The sequence below is a fragment of the Cariama cristata genome, unplaced genomic scaffold (assembly GCF_000690535.1).
Source record: "Cariama cristata isolate BGI_N322 unplaced genomic scaffold, ASM69053v1 scaffold69, whole genome shotgun sequence".
Lineage (NCBI taxonomy): Eukaryota > Metazoa > Chordata > Aves > Cariamiformes > Cariamidae > Cariama > Cariama cristata.
Window position 1 is genome coordinate 23,950 of NW_009637150.1, and position 8,618 is coordinate 32,567.

Here is an 8,618-nt window from a genome sequence, read left to right on the forward strand (position 1 = left end):
TCCTGCCACACCGTGGGGAGAGGAACACCCCCTTGCCCCCTGAAATGAGAGCGGCAACCCAGGATTTTAGGAAGCAGAAATAACGTGCAGCACATCCATGTGCCTGCCTGGCATTGACAAGTGACTGAGGGCAGCGACTTGTGACCGAGCGGAGCCCTTAGCAAAATGGAGGGCTGCGCAGCCCCTTTTATCGGCACCGGCTGCTGCTTTTCCCACGTCCAGAGCAGCCGCCGTCGCCGGGACTGCAGGAAAGCATCTCGGTGCCCCTTGGCACGGAGGGAAGGGAGCCGGTTCATCCCTGGGGAGTCCTGGAAGGAGCCTGGCTCTTCTTGTCGACCTTCTTATTTTGCTTCCTTTAAAGGCTGGGAGGGAGGAGGGAGGGAAGACCAGGACAGCTCGGTCTGAAGGGAAAAAAAAATAAAAATAAGCAAGTTAAAGATGTTGAGAGCTTGGCAGAGACCCAAAGCACAAGAGCGCAGAGACCGTGAGAAAAATGTCAGTTTACTGTCCAACTGGATGGAAATCAGATGTGGTGTCGGGACTTCACAGGACTTGTAAATGGATAAAGGACGGGGCAGGAAAAGAGGGGAGATCCAGCAGGGCTGGAGGAGGTAATCCAGCAGGGCCCGGACCCCCATATGGTTAATGTCCGTGGGACTCATTCCTACAGGCAGCAGTAAGCGTAAATCAGCTGTCTCGGCGTAAATCCTTCACCAACGGCTACACCAGATCTCCTGAGAAAGGAGGAGTGTTCAGGGCTTTGATGTTGTAAGTCGCTGAGGAGGAGGAGGAGGGAGATGTGAAGATGGGGAAGAAACTCACTGCAAGCCTCACTGGAAGCTCCCATGGGCAGAGCCCGGCTGGTAAGTACGGCCGCTCCGGTGGCACCGGCACCCGCCGCTGTTCCCAGTTCACCCAGTGGCAGCTCAAATGCACGGCCTGGGGATGCCGGGATGTCTGCTGGGGATGGATGACCCTGAAGCCCAGAGGGGCAAGAGGAGGACAGAGAGGTGACAGAAGAGCTGGGATGCTGCCTGGGAACAGCTTCCCGCAGGATGGGCACACAGCCGCCTTCAGGGCGCGGGCCACTTTTGCCGTTCAATGTGCAATCAGACCACGGTGCACCGCTAAGATTAATGGAAGAAGTTGTCCGTGCCCGTGTTTTAATTATACACATGCACACACAGGTCCTGCCCTGGCTATTTCACTTGGGATACCACTAGATCCAGCATCTTCCATAGGACTCGTGTTTGCACCCACTTGGTAAAAGGTGAAGCCGACGCAAGAAGCAGCAGAGACGGCTAAAGAAGGCTTTGTAGCCCTGTCTCGACCATGCTGAATAGGGGAACGTTTAGAGACTTCTGCTTGAAACTGTTCGCAATTGCTTTTGGCCGAACACACGGCTGGGACCTGCCTCACACCCGCTCCTAAAAAAAAGTCGCCCGCGGCGAGCCACGGCTGGTCCGAGCGGGCAGCTGGAGGGTGGGCAGCGGTCGGAAACACAGCGTTCGGAGCATCCTTTGTCATGCACCGCGCTCTGCCTGCCAGGCTGGGACAAAAGGTCGGTCCTCGCCATTTCCCAGGAACTCGCCGTGGGAAGCTCGTTCCTCCTCGCCCCGGGCTGGCTGTCAGCATCGGCTGGGAACGCAGCCACCGCGCCGGGATCCGCGGGGCCCCTTTCTGTAAGGGAACAAAGCCGTGCTCCTCGCACAGGAGCACTGCGGGGCTTCCTAATAGCCAGCCACGGACCGGGGCCCTGCTGTGCAAAGAGCTATAAATACCAATAAGGATGGCTGCTGCCCCAAAACGCTCTGAATCCCACTCCGGCACGAGGCAGGGGTCACATCTCCTCCTTGCTGGAGAGTTTTCCGTGTCGATCGATGCAGCATCATTCCCTGCCACCTCCACCCTGTGCCTGTGATGGCCACAGGCAACCGCTCTCGTTAGCACTCGGAGTGCAGGGCGAGGACCATCGTTTCTGCAAAGTGGAGAGCCTCCATCTTTCTGGGGAGCAGCCCTAGCACAAAGCCGACAAATACATTTTAGGCCAAAGCTGCCAACAGAAGCAATGACGGGAAAGCTGACCACAGGCATGGGCATCCCCAGCCACCAGCTTCAAGGATCTGCAGGATTAAAGATTTAATGCCGTCAACAGCATCCTTGGTTGCAGCAAGCACACAGCCACGTCCATCCTCCTTCCCCAAAATATACCCCCGCACCCAGCTTTTAAAGCTAAATCCCTTAGCCATTGCAAGCGGCGAGGCAGGATGACATCTATGAAAGCCTGGGGTGGGCTTCGCAGCCTCCTTCGCTCTTCCTCTGGTCCTGGGGTCCCGTAGGGAGAGCCCCTACAGGGGAGCCCCGAGGAGGGTTTATGCTTACAAGGGCGATGTTTAGCTCAGCTTTTCCTCAGGTCAAAGCTTGCACAGGACCACTCCTCCTTCCAGCGAGGATCCTGGATGCTTTGGGGGCAGGGAGGGGAAATGGAAAAAGGATAAACACTTAGAAAATGCAATTTGCCCTTAATGGGATTTACTTTGTGCCTATAGTCTCTCTGAAGTGATACCATCACATAACAGGTTGCAATTCATTAAAGGTAAAATGAGGTTCAAGGGGAAAAAAAACCAAACCCTTCAAGCAGAGCGGAGGAGCCCATGCAGTTTGCTGCCGGGCCCCGGAGGGGAAGGAGCAAAGCATGGAGCAGAGCAAAGCTTTGGGCATGGAGGCTCAGCTCAGGTCAGTGAGCAAAGAAAAAGGGGGTTTCTCAGGCTATTTCGGTGCCACTGAACTCCACCGGTGGCAAGAGGGGATGTCATGCATGGGACGGAGCTGGCGGACCTCTCCAGAGGTCCGGTTGTGTCTGTGCTTGGAGATGCAGGGACCAGCGAGCTTCAGCACCTGTTGCCTCCAGGCCAGAGGAAAACTCCTTCACCCCCCTGCGCTCGGGGTTAGGTTTTGGGAGGCCCACTGATATACAGCCTGGAGAAACAGCCTGGTGAGCCGAGACTCCGAACGCACGTGGCTGCCCTTGGCCTGGTGGGACCTGGGGGGCTTTGCACGCCCAGCAGCACCCAGCGGGTTGCTGAAGATGCTGCGACCACCACGGCTGGCTTTCGGGGCCGGGGCAGCGCGGTGCCAGCCCTCTGCCAGCACAGTGCCCTCAGAGACCACCGTGGGAGGAGGTTTCCCTCTGCAAGGGCAGCGTCCACCCGGCAGAAGGCTTCACCCCACCGTCAGCGAGGTCTAAGGGAGGGAGATGCTGGAGGTGGATGAGGAGGTGGGAGTGTGCAGAAATGTTCAGAGAGGGCGAGCGAGCCTCTAGCTGAGGCCGGTGAGACAACTAAGGCAGTGAGGAACCTTAAAAAACCACAGGAACCCCCCAAAACCTACCTCTGGACACCCACGCAGCATCCTTGTGGCCTTGTGGGACCTCGGGCGGCGATGTCTGGGGTCGGGGCTCCCTCTAGAGGGTTTGGCACAGCCAGCGAATGGCCACGCCATGGCCCTGGGACCACGGGAGGGGACCCCAGGGCAGAGCCCTTCCTTTCCCTGAGGTCTTGCTTTGGACAGGGCAGCGTTAAGAGCATCCCCAAATTGCCCTGAGCCAACGCGAGCACCTTCAGCTCTGCCAAGGAGGATGGCAGGGGCAGAGATCCAGTATGTCCCCGGCTCTGCCTCCCGTCTTGGCATTTGCCAACGCAGAGCCCAGTTGCCGAAGAGCCTTGGGGCTGCACGAGGTGGGAGCTGCAGGTCTGTTCTTCACCGAAGGCTGTGGCACTGACCCCACCGGTGCCGTGGTGCAAAGGTTGGACTCGATGATCCCAGAGGTCTCGTCCAACCAAACCGATTCTGTGATTCTGGTCAGCTGTGGAGACAGCAGAGCCTTTGAGATGAGGTATCCGGGGGCCACGTGTCACTTGGGCTTGCAAGAAGGTTGTTGACATTGAATACTCAGGCCAAGCAGGATCTGGGGAGAGGGGTATTGGAAGTGACTTTGCTTCGCTGGTGCAGGCAGAGCTGAATCCATGCTTGGAGATCCTGCTGGGGGATTGGAAAGATTTCGGGCCAGGCACCACGTCCTGAGGTCTGAGCAGCAGGACTTAGAGCCAGGAGATGCCTGAAGGCAACTAGCCTGCGCCTCCAGGGGAGGAAGGCTTAGATGGGCAACGGAACTCAGAGCAGGGGCTACCACCAGGAGACACATCCCACCGTGAAGCCCCCGGTTTCAGACATCAGGATAAACTCATCCTCAGAGCAGTGCTGTCCTGCCGTGAAGGAGCAGCCTTGGGGGATGACGCAGCCAGGGACCGACGGTGGAGCCCATCACCGGCCGTACTGCTCCTGGCTAGGGGGGGCGGCAGCGATTTACCGTTACTGGCTTGTCCTCAGGCATCTACGGCTGCTCTTGCGTCAAAAGGCGTTTTCACTTTCTAATAAACCTGCTTGACAGCCCTCTGAGATATTTTGTCATAAAGGGCGATCGTAAAGCTTAAGTTTCGTTGCTAATAACTTCATTACGGCACAGACTGCCCAAAGCAACGAGGCACTTCAAACACAGCCATAAAAAAAAATAAGAGACATGTTAACTCATCCTTGAGCTTTTAATTAGAGCAGCTGTAGGTGGCAGGTAGGCAAGTCTGCAGCATCTCACAGCCTTTGCCAGGGGAACTCGGCTCTCCAGCTGCTCGGGCCAAAGTCACGGATAGCAAGAGGTCACGCATTGAAAAAAGAGCACCAGGAAAGAGGGTTTGGGTGCTTTTTAGGTCTTGTAGAACAAACCCTCTCCTACAAGTGGAGGTCCCAACACATGAAATTCTCCCCAAGCCCTTTCACAAAGGACTCTGCTCGGGTACGGCAGAGCCAGAGGACCCAGTGCCTGTCTGAAAGACGAGCACGACTTTGAATTGCTCATCTGCGTACAAGGCGGGGAAAGCTAGAGAAAGAAGAGCCACAAGAAGTTGCCCTCCCTTCTGATTTCCACCTGCTCTGCTGCTGGGACCAGTTTCCCCCATGCAAACACTGGGAGAAGGCCAGCAGGACCCAGCTTGCACCAGCCTGTGTCCCACAGCCTGCCCAGGAGCAGCAGCTCCTCGATGGCTTTGCAGCTGATGGTTTCTCACCAACCTCACTAGATGGTGCTCCACACCCTCCCTTGAAAGCCCCTTCATCTTCCTCCTGCGCTGCATTTTCAGCTGTAGTCACAGAATCACAGACTCATTTGGGCTGGAAGGGACCTTCAGAGGTCATCTGGTCCAACCCCCCTGCAGTGAGCAGGGACATCTCCAACCAGATAAGGTTGCTCAGAGCCCCATCCAGCCTGACCTTGAATGCCTCCAGGGATGGGGCTTCCACCACCTCTCTGGGCAACCTGTGCCAGTGCTTCACCACTCTCCTTGTAAAAAATTTTTTCCTTATGTCAAGTCTAAATCTACCCTCTTTTAGTTTAAAACCATTACGCCATTATGGTTGGAAGAGACCTCAAAGATCATCAAGTCCAACCGTATACCCAATGCCACCATGTCCACTAAACCCAAGTCATAGGTGGGAGGAGAAAGGGCTCTCAGGGGATGTTAGCTGCAGAGGCAAAGCCCGCTGCATGGTACCGGTGGGGTTTGGAGAAGCGGCCGTCTCTCCGCTTGCATTGAAACGCAATGGGAAATGCTTAGAGGAAGAGGAGGCTGAGCAAACAGAGCGAAGGACAAGGCCATTTGGCCCCTGCCTGGAAGGTCCTCGTTTGCACGGATTTGCTCTCCACAGAGGAATCGCATCCCGGCACACGGTTTGTGGGCACCCGCTTCCAAAAGTGTCCTGGGAGCTCCGGTGCCTCTGGTCACAGCAGAGGACCACGGTGCTTGTCTCTCCTCCTTCCAAACCCCAGTGCCGGCCCCAGCCAGCCCCTGCCCCCCCGCCGCCGAAGCCATGGGCTCGGGTAGGTTGTGCTACCAAAGAAAACGCAACTTCTGGTGCCTCAGCCAGGGATGGGAGAGGTGAAGCACCGAGAGGGCTGAACGAGGGGCTCTGCCCCAGATGCTCCCCAGCACCCTCCTGGCATCGGCCCCGCCAGCCGACCGACCAACGCTCCGGGAGGGAGGGCGCCTCTTTTGAGCTTGGCAAACTAAGCGCTTAAGTGGAGCTTGTCAGCCAACAGATAAACACACTTAGAGTGTGTTTATCACCCTTTGATAGGGGATGTGACACATGTTTATGTATCGCGTGGAAGCCGAGAGGCTTTCTGGCTGGGCAAGAGAGCTACCCAGGAACAGAGATGGGGCTGCCTCCAGTGGAAGAGGGATTTTCAAGGTTTAAATGATGAGTTTTCTCACCTGGTTGCCATCTCCTGTGTTTCCTTTGCCAAGGGCGGGGCTCCTCATCTTGAAGCCTCTGACCCAAGAGTCAACGTTTTCAACATTTTTGCATTTGATGCCCTTTTTGAAGCCTGTTCACGTCCCCATGGGGAAGACAGAAAACAATGCCCAACAACAAACCTTTCCTGAAAGCCGGTTTTGCAGGACAAAACCCCCAGAGAGGCTGCCTGTACTCCATGCCATGGATGCTTCCAGCATACGCAGGGCAAGACGTCTCCTTTGACAAGCTGTCAAGAGCTTTCAAGAGGCTCCTTATTGCTCTACACACCCCGGCTGGGGAAGCTGGGCAAGCAGGTTGGCTTTGCCAGAGCGTAAAGCCAGTCCTCTGCTCAGACGTGGGGATGGAGCCACTGCCACCCTCCCACCTCCATTAGTACAATTTCCATGTAACAAAATAATTGGGCCCAGCCTTAAAGGCATCTTAAGCCAGACCTTAAGCAGGCATTGCTGCCACGGGGGAATGGGGTGGTTTCTGCAAGGTTTCAGGTCGGTCTTTCTTCTGAGGCAACAGGTCCCCAATTTTTCCCAGGTTGACCAGGTCTCTCCGCACGCTCCCGTCAAGCCTTGGCACTGTCCAGGCCTTCTAAAAAATAATTTCCTGGGCACACAGAGGAGAAGCAAGGAAGGTTTGGGTCCCACAGTCAGAGTTAGGGGCTCTGATCTCACCTCGCCTTGCCCAGGTACCAGGTTCAACCTGGAGCAGATCCTGGGATCCGGCACAGAGCCGATCTAAGGAGCACTGATAACAGCCACTGGAATCATAGAATCATTATGGTTGGAAGAGACCTCAAAGATCATCAAGTCCAACCGTACACCTGATGCCACCGTGCCCGCTAAACCCACAGCTAAAACCAGCAGCGGCAACGAGGGCTCTTCCAGAAGCTGAAGACCCAGCATTGCTTTGATTTGTGATCAATCAGTGTTGAAAGATGGGAGATCCCATCACGGCTGAGGAAGAGAGTTGCCTTTCAATTCAGAGGAGGGAAAAGGGAAAAAACCCAAACAAATACTTGTTTCACGAGCTGAGTTGGAGCCATTTCCCACCTCCATCCCGGCGCTGTGGAAGGCAGCATGCCAGCAGCTGTTCCAGTCCCGCCCGACACCAACCGTATTTGCCTTTTGAGAGACATTTGAAGATCAAGAGGCTTAGAGAGGGGTGTGAGGAGATGAGTAATGAGGAAACAGCCTCCAGGAGGTTGCTGGGGCCAGTGAGGAAGCTCTCCAAACCCATTACACCCAGGCTTGCGTCTTCCGAGAGGCTCAGCCACTTCTGCATCTGGACAGCATCAGTGGAAGAGGGCGAGAAGGAGAAGCTCCTTTTCCCCCGTGAGCTTCTCTGCTCTACACATCAAAGGCAACGCCACGGGAAACCCCACAAGTTGGTCTCATCCTAGAGATGCTCCAGGTCTTTCCCGGTGTGCCCTCCTTTGATGCCAGCCCCAGGTCCGAGGCTGGCTGAGAGCTGTTTCCCTGCCTTCGTGTATCGGACGGCCCCGTCGGCTTGGCTGAGCCGGCGAAGGTGTTGCAGCACGGTTGCCTGCCCGTCCCATCAGCGCATCCACGTTCCCTGAGGCAGGTGGGAAGAAAGCACTTTTTAACTTCATGCTGGAGGTTTTAGGTGGGATTAAAACTCAGCGCCTGAGTCTCATGTAGCGCGAGGGCTGGTGTGAGCCAGCCCCAGGACACCTCACGCTGCTCCCTTCCTCCCATTTAACAGACACGAAACATAGAAAGGTTCATTAATATTGAAAAAAAACCCATCTCACTGCACCGTGGTGCCAATTCAAATCATCTCGTCTGACTGCAGCAAGCTCTCTGCACCCATGAGGGGATGTCTATGTGCATGTCGCCCTCGATACGCAGCCAGCACATTTAAAACCTGGCAGGATTTTAACGCAGGCTCCGCGGGGCGATGCTTAGGGCACGCACCCCAAGGCCCGGGTTGCAATTCCTGGCTGCTTAAGACCTGCAGGTTTGTAAAGCAGCAACACCTCTGCCTGGATTATGCCCTCGAGGGGGGCCCAGGGGATGGATTTACAGGCAGAAATCGGGGTGCTGAGCAGGGTGGGTGTCCCACACAGGGACACGGGCACGAGCGCCTGAGCCAGATTGCCAGGAGAGCTCAGCAGCACGAACTGCTGCATCACTGTGTCCCGGGCATTGTTGGGATGGTTCTGTCTGCTTCTATACAAGCTGATAACGCATAACCGATATTGTGCTCAAAAACTCGCTGCAGAGAGCAGAGAAATCCCT